Raw genomic sequence first — 7,807 nt, forward strand, 5'->3', positions numbered from 1 at the left:
GGGCCCCCCAGCTGCTTGCCGTGCGCTCTCGAAGACGGCGGCGGAGGCGGCGGTCGCGGCACGAGCGTGTCCGACATGGAGGCCTCGCCGCTTTCCTTCTCCACGACGGGGTTCTCGGCGCCGGCTTCTCTAGTCTGCCCCGTGAACTCCGGGGGGGCGAGGACAGTGGGGCGACGAACAATGCCGACTGGCGGCGCGCGGCCTCCTCGGCTCTCTGCCTTGCTGCAGCGGCGGCTTCGGCCTCTTACAGTTTTTTCTGGGCGGAGGCCGCCGCCTTCTCGGCCTCCGCTTTCTCCAAATGGGCGGCCTCCTCCTCATAGCGCTTCTCCCGCGCGTTTCGCTCCGTCGCCTCCCGGAGATCGGCAGCAGGGTCAACCCGCCGAGTGTTGGCTGACATCTCCGCCGACCCCATGAAGGAGGGGACGGCGACCCTCTCAATGGAAAGGGGAGCCCTGAAGCAAAAAGGGAATGAAAAAGAGAAACTCAGACGAGATTAACCGAGGAAAAATAAGGACAAAGGAGGAAACACTTAAGCAGAAACTAGCGGCGGCCTCTTTACTTCCTTGCGGAAGCGGTTGGCCCTCGCGGCCGCCTCCTCCTGTCTGGTCGCGGTGGCCGCCCCCTTGAGCTTCTTCAGCTTGCCGCCGAATGAACTCGGCCCAGTCTGGCGCCTCTTCAAGCCGCCTTGGTCGGCTAGGCCGGCGGAGGAACCCGCGCCCGATGGGCCGACCCTTGGCTGGTGGCGCGGCATGACTTCCCCTTCGGCGTCGTCATCGGGCCAGTCGGCGAAGGTGGCCGAGGGCCTAAGGCCGCCTCCCGCTCCTCCTCCCCCGCCTTCGGCGTCGGCTTCCATCGCCGCCGCCCCCAAGTCGGGGTCGTCAACGTCGCTTTCCGCTCGATCGGGGACGAACTCGCGGGGCGGCCTCGTGACGCCGGCCGCGGGCTGCATGAGGGGGTTCTAGTTCAGAAAAACCAATGAAAATCAGAAGTTGGAGTCGGCTATGAAGAAGAAAAAGCAATAAAGAGATGCGACTTAACACTGCAGGGGGGCTGGCTCGCGAATACGGCTCCTTGCCAAATTGCCAGTCCTTCCCGAGCTCGCAGTTCGCGATGTGGTTCACCATGTTTGCCACCTCTGCGCGGGACATCTCCCTTGTGCACATCCGACTCGGGTCTCGGTTGTCGCTCATCTGACTGATCATATGAGGCCGGCCTTGAAGAGGGAGGACTCGGCGCACCACGAAGGCGGCTAGCAAGTCGGCCCCGATAAGGCCCTTCGACTGCGTCAGAACTCGGAGCCGCGCCACGGCAGCGGCTCCGGCGGGAGTCAGCGTCTTGGCCCGGTTAGACTAGCTGGGGAGCCTCCCAGCGGGCGGGCCGGCTTCATAAGGTGGCAGATTGACCCAGTCCCCGTCGAGGGCAACGCTCTTCACATAAAAGTATGACCGCTACCACATTTTTACCGATTTAATCAGCGCGATGGCGGGGAAAGGATTGTCGGCCGTCGACCGCCGCCTCGCGATGAAGGTGCTGCATTGAGCCGGCATGCCGGCGACGTGCGTGCCGAGCTTGGATGAGAAGAATTCTCCCCACAACTTGATGGTGGGGAGGACGCCAAGGAAGCCTTCGCACAGAGTGGCGAAGGCGGACAGCAGCACCACCGTGTTTGGGATGAGGTGGTGCGGCTGGATCCCGTGGAACTCCAGGAAAGAGCGGAAGAAACCGCTCGCCGGCAGCCCCAGGCCGCGCATGAGGTGCGAGCGAAAGATGACCCGCTCGCCCTCCTCCGGCGCTGGCAGAATCTCCCCCTCCGGCGCGGCACGGGCGCGCACGAGGTCTGCGCCAGGGAGGCGGCGCGTCCGGCGGAGGAACTCGATATGGTCATCATCCACCTCCGAGCCGTCCCACACGCCGGAGTGCACGGCGGGAGCCGCGGCAGCTGAGGAAGAGCACATCGCTGTTGGTGCGGGGTGTTTTCGCTCGACGGCGGCAAGAGGAAGAAGAGGAGGCAAGAGGAGGCGGGGGAGCAGGGAAGATGGGCGCGCGTGTTCGCCGCTCCACTCGCCCCCCCCCCCCCCGCCTACTTATAGCCTTGAGGGCTGAGAAGCCGATGGGGCGGGAGTGGGGTTAACTGCGCGCAGGACCCCACGCCCCCCACAATTTACCCCAGGAAGTTACTGCGCGCAGTATCGACGTGGGAAACCCAACCGTCCGCACGGCCGCAACGGATCCGTTCGTGTGCCGAGGTGCGGTAGTGGCGGGCCCTGCCTGACGGCCCGTCCCGTCGCGCGCGTGGGTAGGCAGACTATCCTTGCCGCGTGGCACCACGCGATAGGACCGCGGCGGGCGGCCGCGGGGAAGCGTATCGGGCACGCCGCCCGGTCTCCCACCACGACTTTCGAGCTCTCCATGAAGCCAGACGGCCCTCTGCGAATCCGACTTTCGGGCAGTCGGCCTGAAGGAAGACGGCAATCGAAGTCCTAAAAGATGAAACTGTTGAGGCCCCACGACGCAGTATCCACGGAGCCTCACCAGCTTCGGGGACTACTGTCGGAGTAATGGGCCATGGGTAGGCCGACCCGAGCCCAGAACCTTTCAAGACATTGGGATCAGTAGCGCCGCCTAGGCCAAGTCCCAACGGCGACTCCAAGATATGCCGAGTCCGAGACGGCGACTCCAAGATATGCCGAGTCCCAGACGGCGACTCCAAGATATGCCGAGTCCCAGACGGCGACTCCAAGATATGCCGAGTCCCAGCGGCGACTCCAAGATATGTCGAGTCCCAGACGGCGACTCCAAGATATGTTGAGTCCCAGACGGTGACTCCAAGATATGCCGAGTCCCAGACGGCGACTCCAAGATATGCCGAGTCCCAGCAGCGACTCCAAGATATGCCGAGTCCCAGACGGCTACTCCAAGATAAGGCAACTCATGGCCGGCGACTTCTAGGGAGGCCGGCTATGGAGAGTCGGCCTGCGACTCCACCCTCGTCTCGAAGGACAAGGCGGGGTACGGCCACGGCATGGCCGTCCCCCCTGCTTACAAGGGGCCGGCATGGCTATAGTAAGCCGTATCGCTGAAGATCTCTGGCGATGCGCGGCACTGTTGTCATGCCTGCCCTGACCTTAGCCACAGTCGGCGGCGCACCATGCCCATGATGCTTGCCTGTACGACCCAAGGACGGCAGGGCCGCCCGTCAGTGGGTATGCAGAAGACGGCATGAGCGCCCGGAAGACGGACCATGGGAGTCGGCCCCCTGGAGTCGGCCGACCCCTCTCCCACGGGCACCGCCCGCCATTAACCAGACAAGATGGGGAGTGGCGACAGTGAACACACGCCAGACGGCGGCGCTGTTGCCATGACCGCATGACCAAGCCAGCATCATCAGGAGTACCGCTACAGTATCAGGCCTGTCCGCGGGGCCCGCCAGACGGCGGGCCCCAGTAGTCGGCAGAGAGGGCGGCGGTCTGAGAGACAGACGGCTGGGACCCACGCCCAGCCGGATTACTGTTGTACCCCTGGGGGGGTAGGCCTATATAAACCCCCCGGGAAGCCCATGCAAAGGGTTCGGACCCAGAGATAAATAGACTTTAGATGAAAGGAAGGAGAAAGCTACCTTGGCCTTCTTCTACCTCCAGAAACAGCTCCAGAGGCACCATTGTTCCCACTTTGACATAGTGACCATGCGGAGACCCCGCAGAGCAGCAGTAGGGGTGTTATCTCCTCGGAGAGCCCTGAAGCTGGGTAAGTTCCGCCGGCGTGCATGTCTTCGCCTCATCCCGCTTCCGGGCACGGGTGACGTTCTACTCGCTCCCACCATGATAAGCCATCCTTTGGCATATGTCGTACCCAACCCCTGACAATAGGGGAAAATCATCGTCATGATCATCACCAACAACTCTCCCATCTTGGGGAGGGCTATATTCATAAACATCTTCAACAGCACCATCTCATCTCAAACCCAAGTTCATCTCTTGTGTTCAATCTTTGTACCGGAACTATAGATTGGTGCTTGTGGGTGACTAGTAGTGTTGATTACATCTTGTAGTTTATTACTATATGGTTTATTTGGTGGAAGATTATATGTTCAGATCCATTATGCTATTTAACACCCCTCTGATCTTGAGCATGTTTATCATTTGTGAGTAGTTACCTTTGTTCTTGAGGTCACGGGAGAAATCATGTTGCAAGTAATCATGTGAACTTGATATGTGTTCGATATTTTGATGATATGTATGTTGTGATTCCCTTAGTGGTGTCATGTGAACATCAACTACATGACACTTCACCATATTTGGGCCTAAGGAAATGCATTCTGGAGTAGTTATTAGATGATGGGTTGCGAGAGTGACAGAAGGTTCAACCATAGTTTATGCGCTATTATGTAAGGGACCGATTGGATCCAAAAGTTTAATTCTATGGTTAGAATTTATTCTTAATACTTTTCTTGTAGTTGCGGATGCTTGCGCGGGGGTTAATCATAAGTAGGAGTTTTGTTCAAGTAAGAACAGCACCTAAGCACCAGTCCACCCACATATCAAATTATCAAAGTAGCGAACACGAATTAAGCCAACATGATGAAAGTGACTAGATGAAATTCCCATGTACCCTCAAGAACACACTAATTATCATAAGAGACCATTTTGGCCCGTCCTTTGCCTCAAACGGATTGGGCTACCTTGCTGCACTTTTGTTACTACTACCGTTACTTGCTCATTACAAATTATCTTGCCATCAAACTACTCTGCTACTTACAATTTTAGCACTTGAAGACATTACCTTGCTGAAAACCACTTGTCATTTCCTTCTGCTCCTCGTTGGGTTCGACACTCTTACTTATCGAAAAGGCTACAATTGACCCCATATACTTGTGGGTCATCACTACGGCATGCGGGGCCATGGCATAGTAAACGGGAGAGGGATTGAGTTCGAGTCGACGCCTTAACATGGGTGGGCCGCTTGGTTTTACGAGAACGAGGCAGCTGCATTTTGGGTTCGGGGACCAGTGGAGATATACGTACAAAAAATTGTGGAGGTAGGTGTGAACGAAAGGCAATGACACATGGGCCCCGCATTTTGATATACCCGCGGCTGCGTGAAATTTGCTACTTAGAATAATGCATAAAAGTTCCTCCAAAAACATCTATAACTAATGGGAAGTGAATCTGTGCTTAAAATGAAAATGTAATACAAAGAGAAAAAATGAATTACAGTTAAAAGAATGACATTTCTAACAGTAATGTGAATGTGAACTACATATGTGTGCACATGACCAACACATATATTGTCAATACAAAATCTAATGCAAGAAATAACTTATGAGTAACATGCACGCATTGATGATGTGGTGCTTGCATGCATAAAGTACAAAAACAATGTGATTATGACTTGCATGCATGACGTGTTCTTGTGCCATAGTTGCATGTCCAGGAAAAAAGCTACTAGTGGGTTGTACTAGATATTTAGGAATAGAAGATGTATACATGGAAGTTGTAGGGAAAGATATGACATGTATCTCAATTCCTATGAGTAGGGATTGGAAAAGAAATGTCATTTGGTCCACATCATAGGAACTTCTCTATTGAATCTAGAGATGACGTGTATCTCAATTCCTATGAGGAGAGATTAGAAAAAGAGATGTCATTTGGTTCACAACATAGGAACTTTTCTATTAAGTATACGCTAATTGTTGTGGAAATAACACATCAGATGTCCTAACGGAAGGACTTAGTCGTGGAGCCATCGCAACGAGATTAGCTTGAAGGGGTTAAACCGGACAAGGGACACGAGAGTTTTATACTAGTTCGGCCCCTTACGATGAAGGTAAAAGCCTACGTCTAGTTGTGATGGAATTGATTGGGTTTCGATGACCAGGGAGCGAATACGCTTTGCCTGGGTCTCGACTTGTTGTTTCTTGTCCCTGAACCGCCGTCGGGTCGTCCCTTTATATACACAGGTTGACGCCCAGCCGGTTTACGGAGTCCCGAGGCCGGCTCATACAAGTGTCCGGCTCGGTCTCCCCCTTTTCCCAAACTTACAATACAAGTTATACAACTATGGCGGTTTACAACTATGGGCCCTAATCCGCCTTTGGGCTCTAGGCATCTAAGCTTTATTAGTAAAGCACCATCTTCTTTGTCTTCATGGGCTTTAGTACAATTGAGCGTGAACCGACCCCTCCTGAGTGGTTTACACTCAGTAGTTATATCCTCAACATTAGGCCCCAGATTGATTTGAACCTGTTCATGTCAATCTTCAATACTTCGAAAAATTCTATGAAAAACTTCTTACGATCCTTGTAAACCGCCATGATGTCTTTTCCCTGTAAACTTTGGTAAACCACCATGACGTCATCTTCTAAATGCTGCAGTGAATCGTCATGACATCATCTCTGTATAAAAAGATAATAAAGATTCCCTTCATTTAATTAGTTCCCAAAAATCGAGGCGACAGCAGCGCCCCCTTTTGCCGCTTCAGGCTCCTCGATTCTCGCGCCTGCCACTTATCCCCTTTCCTTTATAAATAAGGCCTGGGGGTCCTTCCATTTCCCCCCATGCCTCTTCGCATCGTCTTCCTCCTCGCGACCCGAAGAACTCAAGCATCGCCGCCGCTGTCGACCTCGAAGCTCTACCTCATCTCACACCGCTGCATCAACCTGAATGCTCCAGAGATCCGCAGCTCTCCTCCGCTGCTCCTGAGAATCCGGTAAGCTTTCTTCCTTTAACCCTAGAACTCCATTAGGGCTTTGTGTACATCGACGTTCATCAGCGCTTATCTGCTTTTCCCTTAGCATCTTACTGAATCTAACTAGGCCTGACAGTTTCCTTTTGCGGCTAGATCCATAGCTTTAATCTGCCGTACTACAGCATCTTGCTGTTCCTGGATAAATCCCATCTGGACCTTCTCTGTTCTGCTTGACGCCATTGTAGGGCTCAGAAAATTTTCTTTACTGAACCATGGTAGATCCAAAATTATATCACCATTTTGTGAAACTTGTTTTTGCAACACTTAGTAGATTTCAGACCTGCTTCTTCCGTTAAAGGCAGTTTAATCTTTAGTAGTTGATAATCCGCCAGATACCATTAGCCCTCACTTAAACTGCCATCTTGACTTGAGTAGCAGTATCCGGTTTAACTTACATATATGCCCTAATTAAATTCCCCGATTTAACACCGGTTAGTGCACATCAACCTTGAATCATAAACCGGCCTTCACACTTCTTTTACAGTTGTCTTCCAAAATGACCAAGCAATTCGCCGCTTGCAACTGGGTTCCTTCCCGGATCACAGAAACACAACTCAATGGATATGTTCTAACTGGCGCTTTGGCTAAGAAAAATGTCCTTCATTGGCGAGTCCCAGGCCCTGAATGCCCTCCTGAACCTCAAGACGGAGAAGTGATTGTGTTCATGCAGCATCTAGACCGGGGGTTTAGCCCTCTCGGTTCAAAGTTTTTCTGGGATGTGCTTGCTAGCTTCCAACTCCATCCTCAGGACATTGGACCAAACTCTGTGTCCAACATATGCAATTTCCAAGTGTTCCGTGAAGTTACCTTCAAGAAGAACCAACTGTTGAGCTCTTCCGGGATTTCTTCCATTTAAACCGCCGAACTGAATTCTCTGACGGCCCCAATATTGAACTTGGTGGTGTATCGACTCAGAAGAGGAAAGAAGTCAATTTTCCTCATGCCAAACATCACAGCCATCCTAAAGACTAGAATCAAACATGGTTCTATTGTCATAATACCGCCCCTGCTGATGAAAACCCTCTATCGGGTTACCGTGCTCACCTTCTCAGTAATGGTCATC

The sequence above is a fragment of the Triticum aestivum genome, chromosome 6B (genome assembly GCF_018294505.1).
Source record: "Triticum aestivum cultivar Chinese Spring chromosome 6B, IWGSC CS RefSeq v2.1, whole genome shotgun sequence".
NCBI lineage: Eukaryota > Viridiplantae > Streptophyta > Magnoliopsida > Poales > Poaceae > Triticum > Triticum aestivum.